The sequence below is a fragment of the Clarias gariepinus genome, chromosome 27 (genome assembly GCF_024256425.1).
Source record: "Clarias gariepinus isolate MV-2021 ecotype Netherlands chromosome 27, CGAR_prim_01v2, whole genome shotgun sequence".
Taxonomy (NCBI): domain Eukaryota; kingdom Metazoa; phylum Chordata; class Actinopteri; order Siluriformes; family Clariidae; genus Clarias; species Clarias gariepinus.
The window spans coordinates 7,260,716-7,274,511 of NC_071126.1; the positions used below are offsets into that span (position 1 = coordinate 7,260,716).

The 13,796-nt window shown below is 36.4% G+C and overlaps 1 non-coding gene across 1 annotated transcript; it reads right to left on the reverse strand.

The window, feature by feature from the left end:
• Positions 1 to 2,162: 2,162 nt before the first annotated feature.
• Positions 2,163 to 2,349, reverse strand: LOC128515460 (U2 spliceosomal RNA). Its single transcript, XR_008356667.1, has one exon. It is a non-coding gene; the product is annotated as a U2 spliceosomal RNA (small nuclear RNA).
• Positions 2,350 to 13,796: the final 11,447 nt, after the last annotated feature.

Here is a 13,796-nt window from a genome sequence, read left to right on the forward strand (position 1 = left end):
TGTTACAAAAGAGAGGTTCTTCCAAAACAGGGTTTAATGACATAGACGTCATTATTTTCTAAAAATAAAAACATGTTTTTTATCCAAGTTCTCAAGAAAGAATTTGTACCATTCGATATGATGTTCAGTTGATTGTGATTTGAGTAAATACAGTGCAACTTGCTGGGGGATTATTTCAATTTAAATGAAAGGAAGAGATGGCATTTGTACAATTTTTAAAAGTCAAATGAACAGGATTATTTAAAGTAAAATTCACTTTTCAATTCAATTCATTTTTCCATTTCTGTTAAATAGAAGTTTTTTATTTACAATGTTAATTCAATAAAATGAAAATACCATTTTATATAGATTTATATTTAATAATTAAGAAGTATCCATCAATTTAAAGGTACAGTAGAAGGGCATTTTGAACGCACAATGAGCTTCATAAAATCCTACTGTTCTGTGTTCTTTGCTTGTTCATTTTGTTCAAGCAACTGTGCATTTCACATTGCCCATTAGGTAGAATATATGATTAAAATTTCTTTTATAGCCATTAAATGTCATTAACTGACTCTAAGAGTCATCAAGAGTTCCATATCACTTAAATAATGATAATATACAGCAACATGTCCTGTTAACATGAATACCAAGGGTATAGCCATGCTTTACTGTAGGTGTTTTTTTTTCTAAATTCACAATTTAACCCCTTTTCACATACTGTTTAACCAATCTGCTAGTGTAAAAGAATTGAGCATCTATTTTGTCTAGCTTGTTATAAATTGGTATATAGAATAAGGTGTGGCTATGCGAGAAACATCACTCATACAGTAGCAGTGAATCTTGTCCATAAGACTCAGTTAGCATCCTGGGAAGGTTTGTTTTCTTTTCATATACTGTAAATGGATCAGGTGGATCAGAATTATTAGAAATATTGGCCCACAGGGATACTCAGCTGCCCAATCAAAATTAATTAGTGTGGTGCAGATCAGTAGTAAGGCCCAGATTGTAGTTCTTGGTTAATTTACACTTATTCAAAAAATGCATTGGTCCCAGCTTTCATGTTAAAAAAATGCCTTTAAATTTTACTTGATACTCCTGCGTTTGAACTCTACATGTGGAACCTTGTAAGCCTTAGGTTGCTTTAAGACACTTTTTGATGTATGTTTGGAGACACAAAGGAATAAATGATATCCTTTATAAATAATTTACTTTTAATCTGTTTAACATGAATAGTGCTTGATACATCCTCAGAGATAGCATGTAGGGAGGAGAGCATGGGGGCAGAGGATGTACTGTACAGTACCGAGTGGGTTTAAAAGGGAAAGGTTTGTTTACTTACATCTAGTACACATACACATGAATATATTATTGCAAACATGAGTGAGGATAGAGACCAAAGAAAAACCTTGGCCCTAGGGGACAGTGCAGAAGGCAAACACAAAATAAAATCAGGATTCTCCTAAGGAACATGACAATAAGATTCCATGCCAGTGCAAAAACAATCACAATGAAATAAAATGTGTTACAGGCTGTGCTTTTCAGGTGAAGCATGCAGAAATATAAAAGTATAAAGTATTTCACTGCAAAGCAGTGATGTCACTGTTCCAAGCCATGGGTGCGAGTGGATGTGGCTGTAATCAGAAAAAAAGAGGGAAAAATTTACTTTCCAATAGACACTGGTTTCCATGTAAATGTGTATTGTATATTTTTGTTCTAGAAAGGGAAACCAGCTAACTGCTGTAATCTTGGCAAATTCAAAAGCATAGAAGTTAAATATAAAAGGATTCTACACTGGCTCTTATGAAGGAACCAGTTCTCAAATTGTTAACTGCTGGCCATCTAGATTGGCTTGATGGAAACTGTCTTGATAATAGCAGACATGAAAAGAAAAAAAAAGGTCTGATTGGCTAAGATGTTTATTTAGGTAAAGCTTTTTTAAGACTTATGTTAAGTTAAGCCTTTATTTGTCACATACTGTATACATTACTGCACAGTGAAATTCTTTCTTTGCATATCCCAGCATAACTGGGGTCAGAGCGCAGGGTCAGTCATGATACAGCACCCTGGAGCAGATAGGGTTAAGGGCCTTGCTCAAGGGCCCAACAGTGGCAACCAGGTGGAGCTGGAGATCGGACTGCCAATCTTCCATTCAGCAACTCAGTGCCTTAGCCCTCTGCCAAAGGGGGTGCACCGTTCCCGAAAACACTGCAATACCGGGTCGATGCGTGGAGTGGACGGAGCAAGCCCCTATTCCATCTCGCTGTTCAAAAAATTTATTTAATATATGGTCATATGGACGTATCAGATATTAAACTAATAAGAAACGGATACTACACTTGATCTTAAACTTAATTTCGAAACAAATACAAGTACTGTACTTGTTTCATTCATTCATTTATTCATTCAAACTGACATAGGTCATAGTTATCTTATACAGGGTCACAGGAGCCCTTGAGCCTATCCCAGTGTACTCAGGGCACAAGGTGCAGTACACTCAAATTCAAATTTTATTTGTCACATACACAGTCATACACAGTACGATATGCAGCAAAATGCTTAGACAACTGCTCGTGACCTTAAAATAAAAGACTATGAATAGGAAATAAATATGAAAAATACTCTGGATGGGATGCCAGTTTGTCATAGGTCACAAGCATGCACACACTCTCACACTCATTCACACACTGCTGGCAATTTGGCAAATGCCAGCTAACCCAATCTGCATGTCTTTGGACTGTGTGGGGGTAACCCACCAAAAACAGGGAAGACGTACAAACTGCAAGCACACAGACCTGAAGGCAGGACTCAAACCCTTGACCCTGGAGGTGCGAGACCACAGTGCTGTATCATGCTGTGGTCCACATCATCTGGTGTAGTAAGACAAGAGAATGTATCTGACAGTTAATGAAATGTAAGAACTCAAAATATTGCAAAATTGATTTAGACTTTTTTATTATTGCTTTAGGTATCATACTGAGGAATTATTTTAAAACTTTAAACAGTCATATACATCCCACTGAGTCAGCAGATCAACTCTCATCAACTCCGGCTCAGAATTCTATTCTCTGCATACAAAAGATAGAAGGCCCTGTCATTTACCAAGACCTTAGAGTGTCCTTATTAGATCTGTCCTAGATAAGCTGTCACTTTTTTTTAAAACTGGTATCTCAAAAAAAATCCTTGTGAACACAGTGTTATTCAAAAGGTTTATAGTCTGATAGTTAATACGATCATTGATACACTAATACCCCAACATTTTTCGACCCTAGTGTTATTAAATATTTATAAAACATATATCTTTCAGTATAAAATAATTACAATATGTTATGATTAGATCCGTAATCATTCATAACAATACATGAATGACAACGTTTATGGTTTAATGTTCTTCCAAAGCAGAATTATATTTAATTTAAAACAGATTTCAAGACAATTCAGACTATAAATGTACCAATACATATGGCACCATTAGCAGGATAAATTGCAATATGTTTCATGGAATCGACAGGACGTGATACATTTTGATGTGCTAATTAGATTAAAATAAATCATTGGCAGTCTGCCTTTAGAGATCTGGCAGACAGCACTGCATCCCACTCAAGACATTTTTTTTTAAACAAGAATCCATTCTATTGCTGCAAAGACTGCGTTATTTGGCAAAGCATGATACAATGTTAGGAGATGTGGGAAGAGCAGGATATTCTGAGTAAATATGATATTCTCTCACACTCTCACCAAACATCTTCCATCACCAAGCAAATAAAGAGTAAACAGTAATTTAATATCAAACCTGCACTTCTCTGCCTGAAATTATTTCCACACTATCATAACTGTGACAATGCGGAGCATCACGTAGGTGGTACTTTTAGTTTCTCAGAAAAGCAAAGTTCTAAAAATACAACAATGCACAACTAATGTGCATTGTGCACAGCAAAATATTCTGCATGAGGAGTCAGCAGTGCTATTTTCACGAAATATGTGAAGATGCAAGCGCCAGTGTTACATAAGGTAGTATTAACTATGGTCACATTATACCCTACATAAACTAATTAGGTGGTAAATAAGAAACTTAAAACTAAAATACAAAAGTGAAGGGATGGTTTAGCACCATACTGCCATACTGGTCTAAAAGACAAATAATTCACCCACTGGAATGTTCTGCCAAGAATTCACCCACTTGGATTTTCTGCAGTACATGCTGCTCTTAACCCCACACACTGTTACTAAATTAAGGTCCAGTACAGGAGTGATAGTAATGCTGGCTTTTCAGTTGCTAGCTTTAATTAGAAGTATTAAAGCTGCTATAATTAAAACCATTCAGGATGGACCTACAGTGTGCAAAAATTGCAAAAAATTGCAATGCTCAAAAAATCTTGATACAACGTTGTACGTCTTAGACAATTGCTGTTTTTAAACTACTGTATAGGCATTTTTCAGTAATTCTTAACAACAAATGCATTACAATTAAAATTTTTCAATAACCATATTCCTTTCCGAAATGGCATGAAGGTGTACAAAAGACATCTTAGCATCATTTTAACAAGCAGGAGAGTCAGAGTTGGACAGATCCACAATCATGTTATAGTTTTTCCAAGTAAAACAGTGCTTGGCAAAAATGTGACTTATGCCAGGACTGTCAGGTCCAGGTGAAGTTATTTGTGTTTTTCCTCTTCTAAAACATGGACCTCTTCTACCATGCTGGTAATTTAGTTGATGGGTTGCGTCAAGTGTGTTAAATTAAATACAGTGTTAAAACTCTGAAACCCCTATTTTGTTAGCTATTGGCAAGAATATTCATACTTACTAAATATGATGCAAGGAGCATCATGTCACAGTTAATACTAATCTTTGCTTTATTTGCATCTAGCATAAAAAGCAGGTGAGCCATAAGGAAATCATGAACATGTAGCACAAAGGACAGTCTGCGTTGGGAATTAAAATGTGAGTTAGCTTCGAGTAATCAGGATGCTGATGTGCCTCAGGTCAAAGCCAACAAAAAATTCTCTTGACTTAAGACATAAGGTCTACACAGTGGTACATAAACATTGTCATCAATTAAAATAAATTTGCTGTCAGTATATCAGGTTTAAAAAGTGGGTCACACTGTCAATTGATTCTCTCTGCATCTAGGCATTTGGCAGACACCGTTACCCAGAGTGACTTACATTTTTATCTCATTATACATCTAAAGGGCTAAGTGCCCTGCTTAAGGGCCCAACAGGGAAAACTTGGTGGTTGTGGTATTTGGACCAGAAAACAGATCTTCCAAACTGTTAGTCCAACTACAGAGCTACAGAACCACTGACCCCTCTTGTTCAATATGTTAAGCAAAAGACTGGAACAGTAGCTTTACATTTAGAAATGTGAATTAATACCATCACTAATGTACATTTTTGCCTAAATCTGCTAATATACGTATACTGTATATTTTATTTGAAAGTTGACTTTACTGCACTAATAAATCATCTACATGGACCCCAACTTCTACCCAACATCTAAGTGCTTCCATACCAAAAATGATTAGCAGCACAAACCTCTTTGGAAGATAAAAATAAAAATGATATATATATATTTTTTTTACTTTCAGTAAACTTAATGTGTAAATAATTGTATGAACACTAAAAGAGTCAACACCATAAGACATAAACTAAAAATGTTTCACAATGTGTCCCTGAATGAAGGGAGGCTCAAAATCAAAAGTACCAGTCAGTATCTGGTGTGGCCACCAGCTGCTTGAAGTACTGCAGTGCATCTCCTCCTCATGGACTGCCTATTGCGGACAGTCTGAGCACTGATGGAGGGATTGTGTGTTCCTGTCCTTCCTGTCTCCCTGTAGCGCCGTCTTGGGCGTCTCACAGTGCGGACATGGCAGTTTATTGCCGTAGCCACATCAGCAGTCCTCATGCCTCCCTGCAGCATGTCTAATGCACATTCACGCAGATGAGCAGAGACCCTGGGCATCTTTCTTTGGGTGTTTTTCACAGTCGGTAGACAAGTCTCTTTAGTGTTCTGCGTTTTTAGAACTGTGACCTTAAATGCCTAATTTCTGTAATCTATTCCACAGGTGCATGTTAATTAATTGATTATGGTTAATTGAACATGCATGGAAAATCTGTAAAGTTATTTGGATTTTTCAACATTATTGTTGAAATACAGTCCTGAAAAAGGGACGTTTATTTTTTTGCCGAGTTTATATATTTATATATATATATCTATCACAGCTTTGGAGATTAGTGAATGCCATTATTACAGAAATACAAGTAGGAACAGGTTGTCCTCCACTTTTCCTGTATCAGCTCTGATGCCTCCCTCTGTGTTTCTAGTAGCGTTGCCCTGCATGCTGCACATTTCTGGGTTAGTGGTCTGTCACTAAAACCACTCAGAGCTAAACTACTTTGTTGACTGGAACACTGATAGCAGACTGAAATGGGAGCTGAGCTCTCTGCTGTTTTTTTCCCTGCTGAGCCACCTTTTTCTTTTTGTGTGTGTGTGTGTACGTTTAGCTTGTTTTCCCTCAGCAATTCATTCAGTTTCCACGTGTAGCAAGCTTGTGTTTTCACTCATTTCCAGGTGACTTTCCCTAGGAATTTCACCCCTTTCTGGTGAGTCATAGAATCACTGGATCTTCCTAAAAACAAAATCTTGACTCCATGGGAATAATGAGCTATAATGAAGGTTTTACACGCATCATTTCTGTGCCAATGTCTTTTCACTAATCATCAGAGAATCAGTTGTCAGAACAGTGGTTTTGTGCACGGAATTCACAATCATGTCATTGGAGCACTAAACTGGCAAATGTGGATCAAAATTCTAATTTAAGCCAAGCACTAAAAGGTCTGCTTGCCATAAACGGTTCCAAACAATGATATTAAACTGCTTAAGAAACCATGAAAGAACTTGAAGCCTGCAGGTAATATGGCAGCAGATGTACTGTAGCTCAGCTAAAATCAATGATTTTAGACCAGTAGCTCCAAGAGCAGGAGCTGATTATGCCACTCGCTCCACATGAGTTTTCTCTGCTGGACTTCTGAGCATATCTTTAACCATATCAGAGTAACAGTGTGCTTTGGCTGAAAGGGTGTTTTGCCAACAGATGGCATTTTAGATGTACCATACACTGGTGGCACACCAGAGGAAGCACTATGTTCAGAGACACAATGCCCAAACACTGAATGTAGATATGCTTTTGAAATTGCCTAAAGCATTTGGACACTTCACTAATCCAGAGTTATCAATCCTGTGATAAAGCTAATCACTCCTGGCAGACACCTAGGCCAGGGACACGGGATAAAACTTATCCAAATAGGTTTATAGCTGATGCAGGCAAGATTGGCAAAATCACTCTTTAGACCCGTGGTCCAAGAAGCTCCAAAAACAAGACCTCATGATTCAGTTTTTGAAATCAGAGCAGCCAAATGGATCATTCAGCTGGCACCCATACAGTAAATTGTCATAATTTGGCTTATTGGCCAGGCACCCACATAAATTCTGAAGGCTCCATGCATAAATGTCACATTCCTCCTGATACTGAGTACTATTGAACTTTCAATGACCTACTAATGGAGTCTGATTGTACCATCGTCCCAATATTTGTGACACAGCACCTGGCCAATTTCCAACCCCATCAACTGAACAGTCTTTTCTTTTAATGTATTTTCATTTGGACAGAGGCAAATTTGAAGAAGTAGTCTCCATGGTCAAATCAAGTGGTTCTATAAGAAGCACAGCCTTTGACTGGTTTATATAAATTCCATAACATATCCTTTACGTTAGGTTTTAATTAGGTTATGCAACCATAAAGTAGGTCACAGTGAGTTAAACCATTTTATGTCCTTATCACACTGGAAAACAGTTGCTTGGGTGGGATGCAAACAGCCTTTGCCAAAGTACTGTACTGCCATACTTGGATGATGGGTGCCAGTGACCTCCAACCAGATCAGTCCATCCTGAGCATGTCCCTCTTCCCACCACCCTCTTGTCAGCACACATGATGGGTACTCTGTATGATGACATCAAATTCACTGGTAATGCGAGCAACCCCTTTCATTCTTGCCAGTCAGTTGAAGGAAAGTTAGGCTGTTCCAAGGGACAGGGTTCCAAGGTTTTCCCCTTAAAAAGAGGATAGAAGAGAACACTGTTACACTAAAGAGAGGTCAGGCCAGTGCTCAAGTTCTTGTAACCTGCAATGAGGCACATCCCAATACTTTCTAACAGTGCAGTGGAGACATGTGCATAAATAACCAGGGCTGCATGACATTAAGAAAATGCTCTATACCTTACAGAGAAACTTCAAAAGTGGGCTCACTGACGGTGGCCAAACAAAGAGCATCTTTCCCACTGGTTTAATGAAGTGGTACTGTACTATAGTCTTGATGGAAAGCTGATAGTGTGAGTTGCACCCAGGTGGTAAACTCAGTGAGACACAGACAGCTCCTTGTCAAAATCAAGTCGAGTCATTTTTAGTTAAGGTTCTCTCTATTAGACCCAAATGGGCCTTGGGACAAGGCACAGTTGCTCACAACTGAGAACGGGGGTTACTGTAGATGTTCATACGTCTTATCCTGACTTTACCCGCACTATTTGTTATTGTCAGGAGATTTATCTTAAATTTATGTATCATGTGACAGAACGAGTTATCACCACATCCTGTGAACAGGCTCGAAGTTCAGTCCTACAGAAATGCAAAATTCCGCATGTACAGTAGTTTTCATCCCCATGGCCATTGAGTTACAGGCCACTGCAGTATAGACGGTTGCTTTATGACTACACCAGCTTTCCCTTTCACAAAAAAGTGCCAATGAAATGTTTCCAAAGTTTCTATATCATTTATCAATTATTCATCAGCCCTCAACTGCAATTACCTGCTGTTCATTCACTAAACCCACAATCATTTTGGTGCACTGCAGACCATTAAAATCCCTTTATTAAAATGTTTACTCTATTTTCTATAAGCTTTACAGATTTTAAAATATCAAAACTACTTATAATTCTAAAGTATTAAATAAACACTGAAATAATATTTAACCTTAAATGTTTATATGTGATGTCTTGTACAAAGCAAGAAATCTTTTCTTTCTGCCAATGTTCTGCTCAACACACCAGTCTAATTGTTGGCAGAGCTGCAGAAAAAAAAAATCGAAAAAAAGGAGAAGAAGCAGAGCTCTCAGAAAATTTGATAATATTGCAAGAACATGGAAAAAAATGCAAAGAGTTTTTATTTGTTGCAAAAACTATAGTATATTTTTAATGTGTCACTTTCGGACCATTTAATTTCGGCCCATAGTTATTAGTTGAATAACTTGATCATCCATTCAATTGTGAAAGTTTCAACTCACTATTAAACAAAAATGACAATAGTCCTGGCAATAACCAATAAACTCTTGCTTTGCCCTGCTATTAACAGTAGTTCCACACTCATAATCATAATCACTCCATCCAGGTACAGAAGCCATTCCTAATCACTGCAGTAATAACTGCTTGTGGTATTAAAACACTTTATTTTAACCAACAAATAAATAGGATGAAGCAGTTTGAGGGCTGGCACTATAATGTTCACCAAGTGTGTATTCATTCCTTGGATACCAGGAACACCCTAGAAAACCTGCCTTTTGGAGATGCTCTAACCCAGCATTTTATTCATCACACTCTGGTCTTTGTTTCTTTGAGATCCTAAAGCTTGTCCAGTTTTCCTGCTTCTAGCACATCAACTTCCAAGAACTGACCCTTCACTTTATATACTACTGTACACCTTGACAGGCATCAATATAAAGAGACAATCATTGTTATTCACTTCACTTGTCAGTGCTTTTAAATGTTATGGCTGTTCAGTATACTGTATGTGCTGAGAGCTTAAAAAGGGAAACCAATTTCTATAAATTTGATATATATTTAATAGTAAATTACAGAAATAAAAAAAGGGACATGAGCACAAGGTTAGCACAATTAGGTTTATTTTTTAACACCAGTGTAATACACTGTATATAACAAATTATAGTTTTAGTCATGCCAGTGTGGTAAAAATAAACATTTGCCCCCACCCTCTAATGTTTTCATGATATCTTTTTACACTCTGATAAAAAGGAAGTCTCAGATACATGAAAAAGAGTTTAATAAATGCAGTGTCTCACGCAATCCAAAAGCGAGAGCCTGGGCAGAGTCCTTCAGTCAAAAGATAAAGTCCTTTTACAACAAGTAAATGCTGTACCATGCAGCAGAGCTGTCTAGTGTATTAATAGTATATAGAATATGGAGGTGAAGTAGCATGCTATATTGTAAATCCCCTCCTTTTTAAACAACGCCCAGCTGTAGATCATTTATAATACTTGGCTGCTCTGTTTGCTGACTACACACAATGGTACAGTATGACTTGGTGCATCATCTATGCTTCTCAGCACTGAAAGTTTTCTTTCCCAGGCCTCTTTCGCATTTTGTACATGTGTGAAAAAATCTGCAGCATAGTACCACTTTGGCAAGCAAACATCATTCTCACTGGCATCCAGTTTTGGACACATCAAAAATGCAGCATGCAGTCAAACGGCCACTTTTCCCTGTGCAAAGGTCTGTAGCTCCACTGTGCATCAGGGAAATGGAGACAGATACGAACCTTCCCATTTAGTAGTTCTAAAGTTTTAAGTAGAAAAAAAAAAAAAAAGATTATAACTTTTAAAGACTGAGGTCAATGATGTGAATCAACTCCAATAGAAATGAGCAATGCTTTTGTTAAAACAAATAATCATTTGGCATCTGTTATCTCTATGGTCATAAAATGTAATATTCATGTTACAGTCTGTGTGCTACACTCTCTTGGGTCATGTAGAGATAAACAGTATCTCAGTTGGCTTGCACAAAAAAAGGAGCAATGCCCCATGCTACTGTATGTCCTCTCAGTGAAGGCAAAGACCCACTGTAAAAAAAAAAAAAGAAAAAGAAAAAGAACCGTATCTTCTTTAGATTAGTAAACAATTATGCAGAAAGGTTGTAATATAACTATTACATATTTTTAATAAAAAAAAAAAACTGTTGTACTCATTATTTCCTGCGCTCAGGTACCTGTACCAGTGTATAAAGTACTCAATCTCAAATCCACACTCAACGCCTGAGTAAAATGAATCATGGCAAATGATGCACAGTAAGAAAGGCTGAAGCAGTGTGTTTACCAAGAGAACCTTTTTGAAATAACTGCCAACCCTGTTTATATCAAATAAGAAGGAGGAAAAGAAATTAACAAACAGCAAGGGATCAGCTGTGTATTATGAGGTCAAGATTAAGGTTATGCTGACAGATTTGTGTAAATTTGTAAAAGCTGTTATCATGACTCTTCCTGTACATACCCACCTCACCTCACCTTCTTACAGTAACAATTATATCACTTCTTTAGACTTTTTTTGTTACTCAGCTTGTCTAACACAAAAGGTAATACCAGCGCATATGCTTTTTTTCTCTTTGGATACCCTGATTTTCTTGAGCAATGACATGACTGTGTTAGAATTCCTCTATTAACAGCAATCGTAACATAGATCTGTGTGCAGATTAAACCATTTGCACCTACTGTACGAGTAGAAATATGTATCTACAAGGCCTGCAATACAGTATATTATGTAGGTAAAGTCAGTGTTTTCAGTATGTTTGTTCTCCCAGTGTTAGTTATTAAATGATTGAAAATACTGTACTGTACCTAGGGCTCAAAAATAGACACCAACTGAACTATTTTAACTGAAAAGTTATTGCTGCTTTTGTTAAGGCCAGGTACATAGAATTAAGCAAATTCAGTGATTCTACAGAAAATCAATATGGAAACTTAAGGATGAAAAGTTTTACAAATATTTGGAAAATTGACATATTTTCTTACAAGAACTTCACACTGCGTACTTAATTGCTTTTGTGCAATGTCATTAAATTTTATAACTGAACCATATCTAAAGTATAATACCACATTGTGAATATTCAACATGAATTATTTGGTTTAAATCTCAGGGTCTATGCTATTTGCAATATATACAAACAGCACAATTGCAAACATCTTGAGCCACTTTTTATTCTTTAAGTATATAAATTAATAAATAAACTAGTATACTGCAGTATACTCATCACCAGGCTGATCATCTGTTGTTATCTGCATCTGATTCTCACTGGTTCATTCCTTAAGTTAGATGGGTTTTTATGCTTGAATGATTCATGGTTCACTGTGAATCAATGTGTGGCTTAACAAACAAATATGGGACTGGTCAGATAACCTGGACTGGAAAAGAGAGCCTTTCAGGAAGCCTGAAGAACTATTCTCCAAGACTATTAAAAAATAAATAAATAAAATTAACTCACATTTTGAAAGCAAAATATTAATCAATGAGTGGTTGTTTAGGACTTTTGCACAATATTGTGTATGCGGAAAATAATATTAATATTAATATTTCTAAATTTAATCATTTAGCTGACATCCTATTAACCTGAGTTTGTGCTGTTACTATTTTTGAATCAAATTTCCAATAATCTACTTCATAAATTAGATAAAGAAAAAAAAACTAAACTTGATGTAAGGAATACTGTATATACTGTGTTCAAGATAATTGCAAAGTTATGGTAAAGGTTATGGTAAAGTGCTTGACTTCATTTTTTACTAATATTCTAAGTTCTAAAACGTAGTGAGACTAAAACTCAAGTGTTTTGGAAGATAATGTAACATAACTAGCACAAGCAATAAATTAAGATATTATAAACATCTGGGTTTGAGGGAGATATGTAAATATCCCTTTTCTAATCATAACATATCCATACATATCCTTTGTGCCCTCCTCAGCTACACGTTTCCCATCATACAATTCTTTTCTAGTTAGTTTCTGATTGTTAACTGTTTCAGTGTAAATGCAAAGTGAAGTGAACAAAATAAGAAAACAATAGGAGAACAGCTCCAAAACAGCTTACCAAATTATCATCTTCAATGTTTACATTAATGTACCAAAAGGACTTATTACCCATGCAGAAGAAAGTATGTTCATGCTTATGGTAATACAGACATGGGTATGTTCATGCTTCTGACTTCTTCCGAAATTTAGCCCATACTAAAGTTTGACATGTTAATATAGGATTAGTTCTCCCTTTCATGTCAATTATTATTACAAATCTGGCATGCGCTTACATCATACCAAAGGATTTACCCACTCATCTCACATTCTGGTTGTCAAATTTATATGCTAGATTTAACATTAAAATATTGCTTCATGGGTAGAGGTTGACAAAAATAAGAGCTACAAATCTCTTTCTATATTAGAAGACAAAAAAAATAATCTTCTTTTGATATCCATCTAAAGTCTGCATGCCATGATTTGTTGAGTGTTAGACACACTTAAAAATAAACATGACATGGGGATATGTGGGGGAAAAGAGTGTGAAAAGATGCAACTAGACAAGTAAGTCTGCAGAGGTGTTTTGTTCAAGCAGTGCTACCCAATATCACACCAAACCATTACAGCTCCTGTGTGTACCTTGCAGTGCTTCTGCTCTTGAAGGTAAATGCCCTGAAATATTAGTCAGTCAAGAGACAGTCCAGCACATAGGGTCAGTATAAAAGTTGTCTTGTTAAATAATTTTGCATGCAGTCATAAATGTACAAGCAACTCTATTCTTAAAGTAGACTTCATTGGCAGGCCAGATTCCAGCTGGACATGCATCTATTTACAGTAGAAATGATTTTTACCTCTTGCAACAGATTTTTCTTTTCTTACTGAGAAGAGGTAACATTATAAATAAACCCACTGACCTATAACAAATAAATAAATAAATAAATAAATAAATAAATAAATAAATGTTTCTCTCTTGAT